Source organism: Vulpes vulpes, chromosome 14, assembly GCF_048418805.1.
Source record: "Vulpes vulpes isolate BD-2025 chromosome 14, VulVul3, whole genome shotgun sequence".
Taxonomy (NCBI): Eukaryota; Metazoa; Chordata; class Mammalia; order Carnivora; family Canidae; genus Vulpes; species Vulpes vulpes.
The window spans coordinates 45,174,745-45,191,469 of NC_132793.1; the positions used below are offsets into that span (position 1 = coordinate 45,174,745).

Genomic DNA, 16,725 nt, shown 5'->3' on the forward strand with positions numbered 1-16,725 from the left:
GGATATTGACAACCTCAGAAATATATATCTAAATGAGTTCCCACCCTTTCTTTATCCTCCCCATTTTATAATTATTGCTCTTATGGGACATTAAGAATAAGACAGAGAAAACAGAGAGCAGTTGAGATCCAATGGTGTTTTAATGGCTTCTAGCATGAGCTAGTATGGACAGTTGGAGCCTAGATCAAAGGGAACACATCTTGTCAAGGGTTATACAACTCAAAAGCCCTCTTCCCATTCCAAGTTCCACTGTCCCTATGAGGTTTGCCCATCATCATAACAGCCTGTGTCCATGACAAGCAGTGGGACACAGGTAGAATTAGCAGAGGCCTTCATTCCCATGTTGGCCTCCCTCTTTTTATACTCTCAGTATCATATTCTACAGAACACTACACACAAGCCGTTGAAGGTTCCTAATGAATACTCTCTTTCACATCTTGGTACCAAAGCTATTGTTTTAGTCTTTCTTTATATCCAGCCCCAGTAGGTCTCATTGGATTATAAAATCAAACTGTCTATGAGGAAGAAGACAGACAAGATGGCCTATGGTAAATGCAAGTGAAAAATATTAATGGGTAAATATGATAATTTGCCATATATAAAGGGAGTGGCTCAGCTGCCCCAACTCTGACCAAAGACAGTGCTTCCTTGTATCCCACCTTCTCATATGTAAATTTAGGAAAGCAATCTATATTAAAAACTGTCATCAGGATTAAATGAGAGAATATGTGTAAAGTCCTCATATGCTGCCCACTACATAATAAAATTTAATAAGTGGTGGTGGTGATGATGAAGGTTAATGAGTCGAAGCCAATTTTAATTACTTTCAATGTTATTGCTTGATGCAAGTCAATTAAGCATTTATTAAGTGCCTCCCTAAAATGTCTGTGGGAGTGCATGGGGAAGGCTGCACTAATTAGGAGAATTGGACTGAACAAGAGGGTGTAGCCCTACAATATTCTCTGTCCTCTGGCAGTGAGAGGATAATCCTCTGAGGCCTTCATCTCCTACCTAAAAATGGGGTTGGTGATATCTTTCCTGACCCACCTCAGAAGTCCCACATGAAGAGACGAGAAAGTGAATTGCATGATTCTTTCTACCCTAATCAAAACAAAGCCAAACTACAAGACACACATCTGCCTTTGGTGATGAAATATATGGAATACTCTGTGATACCATGCTGCGAGCTCTGTGGTAAGCCTGTTTTTCTCACTCAATCTAAGCATTTGACAGTGGGGGCAACCATATCAGACATCTCTTATCCCTGGAAATAGCCTTTTCCAGGTGTTCAAATTAAATTTCCACAAATATTATTGAGGACCTACTATGTGCCAGGCACTGCTAGGCCAGCACTGTTCCCTAGAATTGTTGGAGGCAATAAGAATATTCTATATCTGCATGGCCACTAGCTCCTGTGTTTGTTGAGCCTTGAAAATGTGACTAGTGTGACTGAGGAACTGAATTTTTAATTTTGTTCAATATTACTGAATTTTAAACTAAATCTGAGTGACGGGATCCCTGGGTGGCGCAGCGGTTTGGCGCCTGCCTTTGGCCCAGGGCGCGATCCTGGAGACCCGGGATCGAATCCCACATCAGGCTCCCGGTGCATGGAGCCTGCTTCTCCCTCCGCCTGTGTCTCTGCCTCTCTCTCTCTCTCTCTGTGACTATCATAAATAAATTAAAAAAAAAATTAAAAAAAAAAAATAAATCTGAGTGACCACATGTGACACATGACTGCCATGGACAATGCAGGACTAGACTCTGGAGATTAGGCTCTGAACAGAAGGGCTGAAAGTCCTTGCTTTCTTGAAGCCTATGTTCTAGTGAGAAGGGAGTGGAGACAGACAAAAAGACTATAAGTAAAATACATAGTGAGTCAGATAGTGGAAAGGGCTCTATAGAAAAAAAAAAAAAGAGCCGAAATAGAGTCGGGAAAGGCCCGAATTCTAAAAGGAGTAATCTACTTAACTGTTTCCTTGTCCTATAAAGATGAACCTCTCAGATTTTATTTCAGGTACCACCTGAAGCAAACTGCAGGGTCCAGAGGTTTTGAATACTAAGATTTTGAAGACTTCTAGGAATCAGGTGTCTGATTCGGACGGTTGCTTCTATCCTTCTCAACTCTGTACTCAAAATACACCACTTCTCACTTGGCACAATCATCAGAAATAATGTGTAGCTTAATAGAACTTCTCCATTAAAAGGTTTTGGAAATAATATATGAAATTAATGGTTTACAAGAATAGTTTTAGACACTTGAAAACATAGCTAACCTAAAGACCTTCAATGCACCATGAATACATTCATTCCCCGAGTAAAAATGAATCCCAAAATTGGTTTTGATTTTTATTTAAAATTCAAATGTCTGATGTCCTTAAATTGAACAAATGATATTTAAAAATATCCATATCAGTCTCCAACATCTGCAGATTGTGATTTGCATTTTGAAATTGGCTGCTTGAAATGAAGGACATGAGCACTGCCACTCTTCCCTGCCTCCCTCCAGTTAGTTAATGAAATGCGAGAGGTCAACCCTTTGTCCTTAAATTAGTTCCCATAAAAATCTTTTTGTACTTTGCTGCTTGTTATGATGTCTTGAGGCTGAAGGAAACGTTGCTATTAATTACATCTTTGTTGAATATGGATATCTATTCAGAGTTAGTTGAACAGTTTCAAACAAAATTAGCATCTTGCGACACTCAGGCCAGCTTTGGGTTGGTTATCAAGAATATTTTTCTTTTTTTTCTTTAAAAAAATTTTTTTTAAGCAGCTAAGAGAATGCTCTTTGGCAAGTGTGTATTATCTAATATATTCAGCTTTCAGTTGCTACTTTTTTCCAGATGAAGATGAGCTTAATTGAGGTTGTCCTTTTAAGTTTGTAGAGCCCTTCAACATCTCACACAAAAGCATCTAGAGGCTTTTCATTTGTCTTGAGTATGTTTCAGATGTACAAATATTATTTACTTTAAACTCCAAATCAAAAGGTGCACCGTAACTGTTTTAAATAAAACATTAGTCAAGACTGAAATATATATAAATTCAAAGCAAGGATTTTTTTTTTTGAAAAAAAAATCATTTATGGGAAGGGAGCTCAGTTAACAAATTTTAGAATACAGACTATAGGAACTGTTTAGCAATGCACTTCAAGCAAGCACTTAATAAAGGAATTTATTTTCAGTTCTCCAAAGATAAATACTACAAACCCACTCTACAGCTGAGCTATGAAGTTAGCTTCCCATTTTCAAATGCTTTTAAATGTTTGCTTGAATGGGATGGGGTAAAGTTTGGTTTTGAAGAAGTGAGATTGATCAGTGAAATGTACCCAGTGTACTTGTCCACGGGGCCATTTGGAAGGAATGAAGAAAAACTATTCAGCCCCAGGCTCAGGGCTATACAAACCAGTTTGTATTATGAGGGTTATAAAGGTTGGTAAGTGGGACTACAGCCCTGGGAGGGATACCCGATCTTGTGAGCATTGGAATCAAGACATTGGAAATTATAATACATCCTAGGGAAGATGGAAGAAACTGTGAGAAATAGACGAAGTTCTCTTTTTGTTCTTAATAGAATAAAAATAAGTAAAGCCCCAAGTACTACACAAACAAAGTAGATTAACTAGTTTAGGAATAAAATTCTCAAACCCTGTGAAGGCTAATTATTCCCTATTGTAGGGAAACAGAGAGTATGAATCTTTCTTCCTCCCATCAATATCTTAAAAAATATTTTGTAGTGATTTTTATTTCTTTCATTTTCCTCCTGCTCCTTTCCAGAATATGAACCCAGAGTGTCCCTTGTTGTGAAGCATGCCCTGGGAAGAGGCGCTAACCTTGCATCGCTTTTAAGTGAAATATACATTTTTCATTTTAAATGGAAGCTCACAATGACATTGTGTAGAAGGGATTCCAGCACCTCCCACCCCACCCGCCGGATTATCACCATGTCTCCTTGAGCTGCACCTCTGGAAAAAAATGTGAAGGAGGTAGCCCTCTGGAATGAATAAATTCTGCAGCTGCCTGTAATTATTTATTAAAATAGATTAAAGAAATAGGCTAAAAAGGAATCCGCCACCCATGTTAGAGATAGCATAATAAGAGGACACAGAAGAGAAAATTAATACCAGGGAGGAAAGAATGTTAGATATGTGTGTTCAAGAATACAGCCATCTCCGCATTGTTGGCTCACATGCAGACATACTCTCGGTTTTCATTTGGCCGGGTGGGCTTTGCTAATGAAAACGTGGGTTACTAATACGGATGTGTATGTCTCTAATTAACATTAGAATTGAGTGGTAAACATAACCAGGAGAGAATTCCAGAGATGGATGGGCTGAAAGAGAAGCGAGTGTACTGGGGGGAGGGCGAGGAGGCAGGTTCCAGAGAAGAAATCGGTCAGCCCTTGTTCAGATGGGCTTAATTTTGCCACTTGAGTCAAAATTGGAAACCCGTTTTCTAGCACAATTGCTTCAGTGTTTAGTGGGCACTGTACTTACAGGCTCCTTTTATTGAGGGAGAATTTTATAAACTTAGCACACCATCATCAAACCATCCTGGGGGTCAACTTTCCACTTGTGCCTCTAGCTCTTACGCAAGTACTTTTATAGTGTCTTCTAATATATAGGATTTATCTTCGGTTCTGAGAAGAGCTTTTAAACTTAATCCCTCGCTGGAGTACTAATTTGTTTCTTCATCCTTAAAACAGTACTTGCGATTAACTTTCATCACATGCAGTAGATTTTCTTAAATACAGCCCCTCCAGAAAAGTAGGTTTGTATTCATTTTTTGCTTTCCTGCTGTTGTTTGTGATGGCTGGGGGTGGGTACAGTGAGAGGGGGAGAAATATTGATCACAGATGCTGATTCTATTAATGTATTTCTTCTTTTTTTTTAGTCCAAAAAAGGTACCTAGAAATTATATTTGGAGACAGCTGCCTTAGAATGTTTCAAATCGTATTTGGCTAAATAAAACAGAACTACCACCCATCTAAAAAAGGGATGATATTTAAGATATGCTTCAATATGCCACAATTTATCCCTCCCACCCCTGCTTTTTTCATTCTGGCTTATCCCATGCTATTTGAGTATAATATTATTCCATGATGTTTATGTATGAAAGACAATACACTTGCATATGTTAGAGAGAAGAAAGCTTTTTCTAGGAAAATGAACATTTCCCCTTTTCTTACGATTTCCGTAATGATTTATCAAAGTCGCAAAATGCCTTATCTGGAAGGCTGTGTTATCTCTAAAGACAATCTGCGTTTTACTTCCTTTCATACTTACAAGGCTAAGGTAACAGAGATAATGCAGAGACCAAAAAATGCATTGGAATCCTTTTAACTGTAGGAATACTTATGAATTTTATTGAAGCTCTCGTGTAACCACTTTTTAAATCCAATTTAATAAAACGTGTGTTTTTTCTTAATTATTAAATGCTCAGCCCCCAAGATTACGTCCACAGAAAATTTACATTTCCCACACAATATATGCTTTTCCTTGTTAATTTATTAGGGGAAAAGAAACCCACATATGAGCATATCCAGAGAAATGCTTTGAATTTACTCTTCTAAACATAATGCATGGTACACAGAGAGAGCAGTGGTACTGTATTTACACGTGAGCAGAAAGCAGAGACCCCCAGTGTTTCACTTCCGAAAATGAACAGAACTTTACGAAAATGTACAGCTGGAAATGTCATTCCAGTGGATCTCCACACCACAAAGCTATTACTGTTCAGTAGCTTTACCAATATTGTGCTTCTGTTTATCTGCCCATTACCATCTTAACAAAGTAAATCATTCCTGTTCTGCCCAGATCACATTTCTACACCCGCCCTCCGAAAACCAACATTTGTTACCTATAAACTGGGGACGCTCGCTCAGTGATAAGTATAATAGCTTAAATTGAATTTTCCTCTGAATGATTTAGTGAATACTAGAACACATTTTTACTTTGTTGTTTAGACTCAAGAAGGCATAAAATCTCCGCCATCTATTTATCATGTAGTTATTTTAATGTAAACATGTGTCCATTTAGATGAAGTGTTTCCATTATTAAAGCTAATTCCGACATGTCTCAGATAGACCATGAGAACAGAGCTCAACTCTTACTGATGGGGCTCCGAAATCTGTCTCTGCTCAGCCTGCTGTCAGATATGTCTTCATTAGTTTTTTTGTCATTCACCGATGGCAAATGCTGTATAAATGGAATGACGATCAGGTCCGCCTTGATAACTTGTCTTATCTCATTAGTTTTCACATCAAAGTTAATCAGCAATGTGAATTGTAATTGCTAGAGGAGACAATGCGTAGATCACTGGTCGGGTTTTTTTCCCCCCTGTATGGCATCTTGAAACATCAGCAGGCTGGTTGGAGCAGATAGGCTCGGAAGGAAAATGATGTGGAAGGCATAATAAGCAAGCTGCTCGGAATTAATGAGCTAACCCAATAAGAAAAGAATGGCCAATCAATGTGAGTTGGGCAAATATAATTTAGAAATAATTGCTTGATTGGTTGCCTATAGAAGACTGATTTGACCACACACAAGGATTAAGAATTAAGATGTCAAGGCAAAAAAATAATTTGGCAACTGAGGGCATGTAATTTTTTGTTTCCTTCCCTTTATGATTGAAAGAGATGGGTGTTTGATATGCTGTTCACCAGAATGAAAACATTAGACACCCTCTTGTTCTTTTTCTGTTCCCCTCACAATGCAGGCCCATTGAGAATACAATTGTGATACTCCTGGACAGGACACGAAAAAGGTGCAGATTAAGAGAGATCGAGAGCGAGAGTATTCCCATTTATAGCAGCGATGCCCAAAGGCTGACTGTGTTGGTGTTTTCATCTGCAGAGCTGCAACATGGTTTGGAGGCATGACCAAGTGAGAGATGCGGATGTTTGCAAAATATATCGATTGTCTGTCCTAGGCCCAAAGAGTTCTGCTCACATCTCCTATTGCAATTTTTCCTAGAGCTCCTAATGTGATTTTCCCTACAGCTATTCACCAATTAGTAAAGGTCCCTTGCTATAGTCTTCTGTCTAAACTATTGGGGAGGTTCAGCCAGAAGGTAAATTTGCTTTGATCTACATTACACCTAATTGAGTCACCAGCAATGTCTCTATCCCAACATCAAGAAATGTGAAAATGTTAGATTATTTCACTGGGGATTAAACCTAATTTTCGCGTGTTCTGCATTAACCTATTAGGCTGGCTAATCTGCATTGCTAATGTGGCTGAGGCAGCTGTCACAGCTAAAGAAAAACATGATCATGCAATCCTTGAATGAATGATTCCCGGCCTGATTAGTCTTAGTGAAGTTAGCTGAGCCCTGGTGATAAGGAAGGGAAATTCCCAGGTTGCCAATAGCTTTGAAAATTATCAGACTGTAGGCAAAAATACACCTCATGATTCACAGGCTTCGGTCCAAATGCCGAGTTGAGTGACATTATTTAAGACTGACTAAGGCTAACTCGAATTGTCGCTCGCATAAATGTTTGTGTTTATTTTAAGGGACTAATGTAATGGATGCAGATTTAAATGCTAATAGAAGCCAGCCAGACACATAAAACCCCAGGCGTTGTTACTCTGTTGGTCTTTTATTAACACAGATTAAATTGTAATATTTTCTAGATAAATTGGCAAAATCAGGAAGATGCATTGCCCCCCAGAATGCTGGATAGAAACGACTCTTGCAAGACTTCTAGTTTTCTCATGGATGTACAGTGCAGGTTTACACTTTAGCTATTCTCCTTCTTTGCTGTTTTTTTTTTTTTTGAAAGAAAATTAGGAATATATATATATATATATATATATTTATAAGAATGAAAATGGGTTTCTCCTCATTGGCCAGAACCCCTCTCTCTTCTTGTCTACTTAATTGCAAAGGGTAGGCGTGTATTTTTCTTCATCCCTGCACTTTGTGTGGAGACAGAACTGGCTGCCTCCTCCTGCTTCTTGTCCATTTGATTTCAAAGGTCAGAAAACCACCATGATGGGTAGCCTTCAGTTGTGGGAAGTGTTCAAGGGGCTGTGGTGGCTGCAAATAGAGTTAGGAGTCCATTTAATCCGATTACTGCTTGTACACAATTGGCCTGCCCAACCCACTGTGGACAGAAGCCTTTACTTTGTTTTTATTAGCCAAGAATCAGTTATCAGAAAAGTGGAATTTTGCCCCATCAGATTGCCCAGACAATCAACAGAAAATAAATGAGGAAATAGTCTAATGTGTCAATATTTATCTATTGGCCCTAATTGGACTTGTTGAGCATGTGGGGATGGCAGCTCTGGTTTATCTGTGCACTCTTGATCGCCCCTCCCATTGTGTAGACACTATAGCTGCCACACACAGGGTAATGACATCTCAAAAGCCAAGAGCACTGTCTGGAGAATAAATGCATTTTAAAGGTCTAAGAACACTGGTGTGCAAAGCCAGGGAGAACTCAGGAGGAAGTAGACCCCAGCAAATTGCAAGGCATTTGTGACTGAAGTGGGGCATCCTTTCCCACCCAGGTTCCTGGCACATTGTCTTCTGGTTTTCCAGGAAGCTCAGCTGGTTCCAAGCCTGTGGGGACAAGGCCTTCCTCCTGTTCTTGTTTCCTATTGTTGGTTTAAAGGTAACAGTAATCAAAATCATTGTAGCTAACAATATTTGAGCACTTACTACGTACAAGATGAGATTCTAAGCATCTGACATTTGAATTCCCCCATGCCCCAGAGATGACTTCTCCCATGAGGCCCATTTTCCAGATAAGTAGCTGAGGCCCCAAGAATAACTTGCCCAGGGTCACTCAGCCAGTGGTGCTAGAACCAGGCCTTGAACCTAAGTAGTCTGACTCCATGTTCCTAATTACCACCAGGCCCCAGGGTCCAGGCCTGACCAGAGAACCAGTGTCTCCTTAAATATTTCACCACGGGCACTCAGTTTGCCTAAGCACCAACCAGAGTCCCCTTCCCTGGACACCTTCTCTCCTGTCAGTGACTGATCTTTCTCCTCCATCCTGAAAAGCCCGAGTCCACGACAATTGTAGAAATGGTGCATAATCAGTTGCTTATGATCCCATTGACCAAGTGTTTCCAATAACACAATCCACTCAGTCCTCACAGCATCTTTTCACGGAAGGAGGAACAGAAATTTCTATTATCCCAGCCTCCTTTTTAGGCCTCTCAGACCACAGTGACACTTGAGTCCTGAGTCAGTGAAATCACTGCCTAGGAGTCAGGCCTCTGCAACTTATCTGAACCACAGATAATGCCTGTGAACTGACTTCCTTTCCCTTGTGCAGCTGAAAAGCAACCTCCTCCGGCCCTCCTCCCCAGTTGTCCGAGATGAGCTGTGGTTCTCAATTCATTCCAAGAAGATTGCAAATGGATCAATCACAGAGTACAACACACACTGGATTGGACCTTAGACAGACACAGAGCCACAATCTCTTCTATAGCCAGCCTATTGCACAAAGTTAATGGGCTTTTTTCTTTCTAGCTGGATCAGATAGCATCCTGGGAAGTCTTTGTATCTCTATATCGCAGGATCGCTATACCGGTGTGGGAATGGTGACAAACCTACTGCTATGAATTCCTGATATTATCTTTCAGCAAATTAGATGTGCCTTCCCTATGAATAGCAAAGTGAAGAAAGCAGAGACAAATTCTTTTTTAAAAAAATATTTCTTTGAATTCTATATTACTCACACATAGATTATTTTCTCTTTCTACCGAATCTACTGGGTTCATTCTTTCTTTATGTATTGTGCCATCACCATGCCAAATAAATTTTTGACCTCCTTTAAGAGCTTCCCAGAGAGACAGTGAGGGTCATTAACATTGGCATCATCTCAGTGCCAGTTGCATGGATGTGTAATATGAATTTCTTCTTTTTATAGTTCTGGAGGTCCAATGTCTGAAATGAGTCTTATAGGACTGGAGCCACGGGATCAGCTGGCTTTGTTTCTTCTGCAAGTTCCAGGGGGAGAATCCATTACTTGCCTCTTTCAGATTTTAGAGGCTATGGCATTCATTGACTCATAGATGCCTCACTCCAAGTTCTGCTTCTGTGTGAAACCCCTTCTCTCCCTCTTATAATGATCCTAGTGAATACATCGGGCCCACCAAGCGAATCCAGAATAATCTCCCCATCTCAAGATCCTTAACTTGATGCTATCTGAAAAGTACCTTTTGCCATCTAAAGTAACATTCACGGGTTCTGAGTGTCAGGACTCAGGCCTCTCTAGGGGGCCATCATCAACCTACCACAATATGCACTAGATCCTGGGAAGAAAGGCTAAGTGCTTGTCGACCACTCATTTATTCATTCCTTTGTCCATCTGCAAATATTGACTTGCAGGCACTAGGGCTGCAGCAAGGAGCAGGATGGTGTTCACACTGGCATGTTGGATCTAGGAAATGAGTTTGCCACCCACTAAATAATCACACTGAAAGCCAGTTCATTGCCATTGGGGTTCCAGCAGGAAAAGAACAGTGAAGAGAAGAGATGATGGGGCAGGTAGAGCTAATCCGGAGCAGTCCAGAAAGCCTTCCCTGAGAAAATGACGTTTAAGCCAGGAGCTGAGGGAAGTGTTGGACTTTGCTAGGAAGAAAGTAGGGAAAAGTGAAAAGCTACAAAGCCAAAGTGGCCATCCAAGCCTCAAATAATTGTCAGTCTAGAAGAGAAGTGTTTAATTGTGGTGACAATAGTTTTACTCTAATGTAGTCAAACTTGAGGTCCCTGCTGTGAGTGAGCATCAGTGTTTGTGCTGTTTTCCTAAAGGGGTAAGGAATCCCCGGAGGTGAGAAGAATGGGGGGTAAGTCTTTTGTGTGTTTAGCTGTGTGTTTAGCTGCAAAGAAGGCAGAAAGCTTTCCCAGTTTTTCAGTCCTTGTGTCCCAGCCCTCATCTGAAGAGAGGCAGACTTTTGCTGTGTTTATTCCACTCAACTACAGAGTTAATGTTGGTGCAGAGCCAATTGGCCCTTCTTCTTGGAAGGCTGAGGTATACAAGAGTTTCTGACAGATGAGCTTTCCTCCCTTCTGATTGGACTTGGTGGTTGCATAACTTCCATGACCCGAATGTTCTGTCCTGAGCCTCAGGATTGCCCCTCATGAGAAGCCTCTTATTCACTACAAAGGAAATGGTAAATTCACAGTGAAGAAGCCTGGTAGGCAAAATTCTTTAACCAAGTGATCAGAATTAACACAACCAGTAATTGGACTTGACATAGTGCACCTCTTATAGGATGCAATGAAAAGTGTACAACAGCCCTTCTGGGGTCTTCCTGCCTGAAATTCTTCCTCTCAAATGTAATCAAGAGGAAACATCATACAAACTCAAATTGAGGGAGTTTCTACAAAATGGCTGACTTGTATCTTCCAAAACTGTCACATCTATTCTTTGTCTCTACAGGTTTGCCTCTTCTGGATATTTAATATAAATGGACAATATATAGTCCTTTGTGACTGGCTTCTCTCACTTGGCACGATGTTTTCAAAGTTTGTAGCGTGTGTCAGTACTTCATTTCTTTTTACTTCCAAATAATATTCCCTTGCAAGGATACATCACGTTTTGTTTAGGCATTCATTGATGTGCATTTAGATTGTTTCTGGTTTGTAGCTATTCTGAATAATGCCGCCATGAACATTCATGTGCAAGTTTTTGTGTGGACAATTTTCATTTCTCCTAGATGTATACGCAGGAATGGAATTTCTGGACCATATGCTAACTCTGTTTAAACTTTGAAGAACTGTCATACAGTTTTCCAGAGTGGTTGCACCATCTCACATTCCCACAGTGTATGAGGACTCCAATTTGTCCACGTTCTTGCTAACACTTGCTATTTCAGCCATCCTAGGAATTCTAAACTGGTAACTCACTATAGTTTTAATTCTTTATACTATTCCTTTTTTTAAAAGATTTTATTCATTTATTCATGATAGACAGACAGAGAGAGAGAGAGAGGCAGAGACACAGGCAGAGGGAGAAGCAGGCTCCACGCTGGGAGCCCGACGCGGGACTCGATCCCGGGACTCCAGGATCACGCCCTGGGTGGAAGGCAGGCGCTAAACCACTGAGCCACCCAGGAAATCACCTGATTCTTTATACTATTCTTAAAACCTTTCTCTAAGTCCGAAATTATGTCAAAACAGAAAATGGAAAGAAAATGTCCCATACTATAATTAGTCCTAATGAAAGGACATTGGAGAGAAATCCTTTCTTTTTCTTGGGCTGAGTTGATGAATCAGCAAATAGATTCTGAGGATAAGAACAGAGCCAGTGACCTGAGTTCCAGAAATTTGGATACTTTCTGGATTCAATGTTTCTATTCATCCAATCAAAAAAACATTTATTGGGGATCCCTGGGTGGCTCAGTGGTTTAGCGCCTGCCTTCAGCCCAGGATATGATCCTGGAGTCCTGGGATCAAGTCCCACATCGGGCTCCCTGCATGGAGCCTGCTTCTCCCTCTGCCTGTGTCTCTGCCACTCTCTCTCTCTCTGTGTCTCTCATGAATAAATAAATAAAATCTTTTTTTAAAAAAAAAGCATTTATCAAACTCCAGTTAAAATAAGTTAATAAAATGAATTCAAGGAAATGTGTACTGCTATCCTTTCCATGTAAAAGTGAACTGCCTTTGAAGCTTCTTCCTGTTGGAGATTGAAACTAACACATTCACAAGTGCAAAAGATGCATACCAAGTATGAAAACCTACATTTATCTATTCCATTAAGAGACCATAGTCAGCATTGTCACTATGATTAGAGCTATCATCTGGTTAAGTTTATGGTAATTTTCTGTCATCTGCCATGATCCATCTGGCTTTTGCAGAGGCCATACAGTGAATTAGATGAGCATATAACGGGGACCACCCCCCTTGCATTCTTAAAGTCTCTTTGAGAGTGATGCAATTCTTCGTGGGATGTGTCATGATTCTATATTGGCCAGGTCAGAGGAGGAATGGTTTCAAAGGCTTCCACTTGGACATTCCTTCCAAATTATTTCTTAATCTTCAAAAAAGAGAGTCAATGTAAGGATCCTTCCAGGTGCTAAGGACCTCCATCCTGACTATGCATATGGGTACTGAAAAAATAACCTTAAGGTGGTTGTGAGGACCCACTGGAAACACTGTGAGATGGACTTGGACCAGAATTTAATTTGTCACCTGATCTGCACAAAGCCCACTCTAATAGAAGGTCACTCTAATGGGATCTAATTCTGCTGTCACTGTCAGTTCACATCTATATCAAATAGCTCTCTAAAGGCCTGCATATTTCCTTTTCTTTAGTGCACAAGGACTATGGCACATGTCCAATGGTTGGCTAAATTGACTGAAAACCAAATAGGACACAGAAAAAAAATCTTAGAACATGGAGGAAACTCAAAAATTCCAGACCCACATAAAAAACATGAACTTCATATCTGGGTTGGATGCCTCCTTGCTAAGGCTCAATATCATCTGTAAAGTGGATTATTAATGCCTACCTTGCAGGGACATTCCAAGTCAATATAGAGAACAGAAGGCATGACACAAAGCAGATTCTCTATAAATAAGTAGACGTTTCTATTAATATTAACAATGGGTTATCTCATTGCTTTATGCTTCACAGTTCATGTGGCACTCAAATATTCACATGGTACAATCTTAGTCAGTTGAAATTTGAGATATTTATGAGTATGGAATAGTTCCACTTGATACTCTGAGATAAAAGAATAATAAGCACCTGCATATAATAAAGAAAGTGTTGCTTTGGGGCAACTGGATTTTACCAAGGAGCAAGAATTTAGTCTAAGATGAAATGAAAACAAGGAGACAGAGTTATATACTGCCTTAGTTTGGATTCTGCAAAAGCAGAACCTGAATTAGGGACTTGGGTGCTAATTCCAAGGAGGGAATCAGGAGAGTCTTATAAAAAGAAAATCAATTGCTTTAATATTATTGCTGCTGTGGGAACTGAGGCTCTGCTGGGAAATCACATAGAATGCCCTGCTATATTGTTCCTTCAAAAGACTACAACTTGAGAATTTTATCTTTTAACTCTTATCAGCGATTGATTGAAGGTTACTCCTGAAGACATTGGTTCCAGCTTACTTAGGGACACCTGCTATTGATCATGGCTCCAACAAACCTACAGAAAAAGCTTTGTGATGGGTCCTTGAAATGGACACAAAAATGGCTTAGGAGATACCTACCAAAGCTGAAATTAGAGCCAAGCTTAGGGCATATCAAACAGGACACAAAAAAGGCTCCTACATACACTCTATGTCTTCATATTTCATTATTACTCATTGTCTAAGCCACTAAGGTGTTTTATTTTTAATGAAGTTCAGTTTACCCATCTGCAGTGGTCCTATAAGAGACCATAATGATGCTGCATTTTTATGTGATTTTCTGGCATTTGCCTTGGAGGATGCCTACCACAGAGCAAGAAATTCCTTGAGAATCTCTTAAACATCATGGCTTTTCCTGATGCACAGTTACTATATGTGGTAGGAAGTAGAGAACATGGGCTAATAGGGCCAACACAAACAGCAAAAGCAAAATGTACTACTTGGATTTGGAAGAGTGTCTAAAGGATTTGGGTTCTACAAACAGCATTTTTGGCAGTGTGGGGCAGCTGTAATCCTGTGTCCATAATTTCACTTTATTTTAAGGAGAGCTGTGACTATTTTCTTTTAGCTGATAAGAATTCTCCTTGCATCATGAATAAATTCCAAAGCTTATGTGAAAATCCATTTGGCTCTACCTCAGAAATTTCCCAATTTCCCATTTGGTGCCTAAGTACAATGAAAATAGTTTTCTTTTAATTGATTCTGGAGAGAATTATAATCACTCTTTGGTTTGGGCCTCTCAGCTTCAGGAGGCTAAAGAAGTGTGTGTTGATTGGCTCTCTGGCTTCTTGGTGACCTCCACAAAGGTGTACACTATGTCATCCATCCACCCCATCTATTAGGAGCCTGGGCCTATGGAATGACAATGGGGAACTGGCAACCAGAAAGGAGATCAAAGTCTACCTGTCAGCCCAGTTTCCCCTTGATAATCAAAGAAATACAAAAGAAATAGAATTTCTCTGAATGAATTTTTTATGTAAAGCCCTTCTGAAAAAGCCATTAATAATATGAGCCATAGTTTCATAAACACTCCTGTAACTTAGAGAATACTCTTTTCTTTCTCAAGATGGAATGTACATCCAACATCACACAATGAAATACATTCTTCTTCCTCAGCATCATTTCCCTCATGTTTAGAATTTGTAGCCTATTTGTTGAGAATGTTTTGATTTGCAAGTGACAGAAGTCCAACTGGAATTGGCTTAAATTCAAAGGGAACCAGATCATGAAAGTCTTGGGTTATTTTAAAGAAACAAAGGCAGTTATCTAGAGCTATGAGAGGAATATATCTGGCCTCAGGAATAACCAGATCCTGGAACACACTTAATCCCCAGGTAGACTCTCTCTCCATCTCTTGGTTGTGTCCTTCTCTGAACATCTGCACCATTCTTCTCTCTATATGGATCTACTTTTGTCTTTCTCGTCCATAAGGTAAAACTATACAGCCTTAAATAATTTCTAAACATTACATCAAAAAGCCTAGCCACCAGTACAAAGACATTTCAGCTCGAAAATTCCTAGAGAAAGACTCTAATTGGCTTACTTCACACCAACCAACTGTAGTAAGAGTTCCAGTCACAGAACAACATGGTGGACCCCTATATAAGCATGGTGAGAAGTCTCCAGAAAAAAGGAGCTCATAGGTTGCCAAACCATAACTCTGTCTTACCAAAGGACTGGAACCAATGAACACTAACATTTGGTAGCTTTAACAGCTGCATTTTCTCCTTGACTTAAGCTGACACTCAGTTCAACGGAGCCAGTGATTGTGTATTTCCCAAACAGAGGTGGAAATCTTCTCTAGCCAAGGCCTGAGCCTGCCATAGTGGAATGCCCAGTTACTCATGCTGCCAAGTCCCCTTGTTCCCAGGGCTTTTCATTCCATGAACTATTACACATCTAAGCTTAGAAACAGCTCTCTTGGGCACACTGTAATACCCACCTGAATATCTTGCCAGCTGAGGTTGCTTTTGATCCAAATCAGAATTCAGTATCCCCAAGATAGAAACCCTGGGGATCAAGAGTATTTAGAATTCCAAGTCAGTATTGCAGAAGGATCCTCTTTGTTTTCGGTTTATTGTAAGATCGACACTTCTTTACTACTACTAAACTACTGTTACCACTCATTCATGCATTCTGCAAGACTTTATTACATCTCTAGTATGGACAAGGCACCATCTAGATTCAAGTGGTAAAAAAAAAAAAAGAAAGAAAGAGAGAAAGAAAGAAAGAAAGAAAGAAAGAAAGAAAGAGAAAGAAAAAAGAAAGAAAGAAAGAAAGAAAGAAAGAAAGAAAGAAAGAAAGAAAGAAAGAAAAGGGAAAAAATGAATGCATTGATGGAACACAGTTATTTGTTTGCATCTTGTCTCAAGTCAGTTTAGGCTGTTATAATAAAAATACCATAGACTGGGTGGCTTAAACAACAAACATGTATTTATTTATTATAGTTCTGGAGGCTTGAAGTCCAAGATCAGTATGCCAGCATGGTCAGGTTTGGTGGGAGCCATCTTCCTGGCTTCTTCTCATGATGGAGACAGAGAAAAAGAGAGATGGAGGAAAGAGGCAACTCTCTTGTGTCTCTTCTTATAAGAGCATTAATCTCATCATGAGAGATCTACCCCTATGACCTCATTATC

General features: G+C 39.8%; 1 long non-coding RNA gene across 1 annotated transcript in view; it reads left to right on the forward strand.

Moving 5' to 3' along the window:
* Positions 1–998: 998 nt before the first annotated feature.
* Positions 999–16,725, forward strand: part of LOC140595294 (uncharacterized) — a 36,010-nt gene continuing 20,283 nt past the window's right edge. The window contains exon 1 of the long non-coding RNA XR_011996791.1: positions 999–1,194. This is a non-coding gene — a long non-coding RNA (uncharacterized lncRNA). The remainder of the gene's footprint in view (positions 1,195–16,725) is intronic.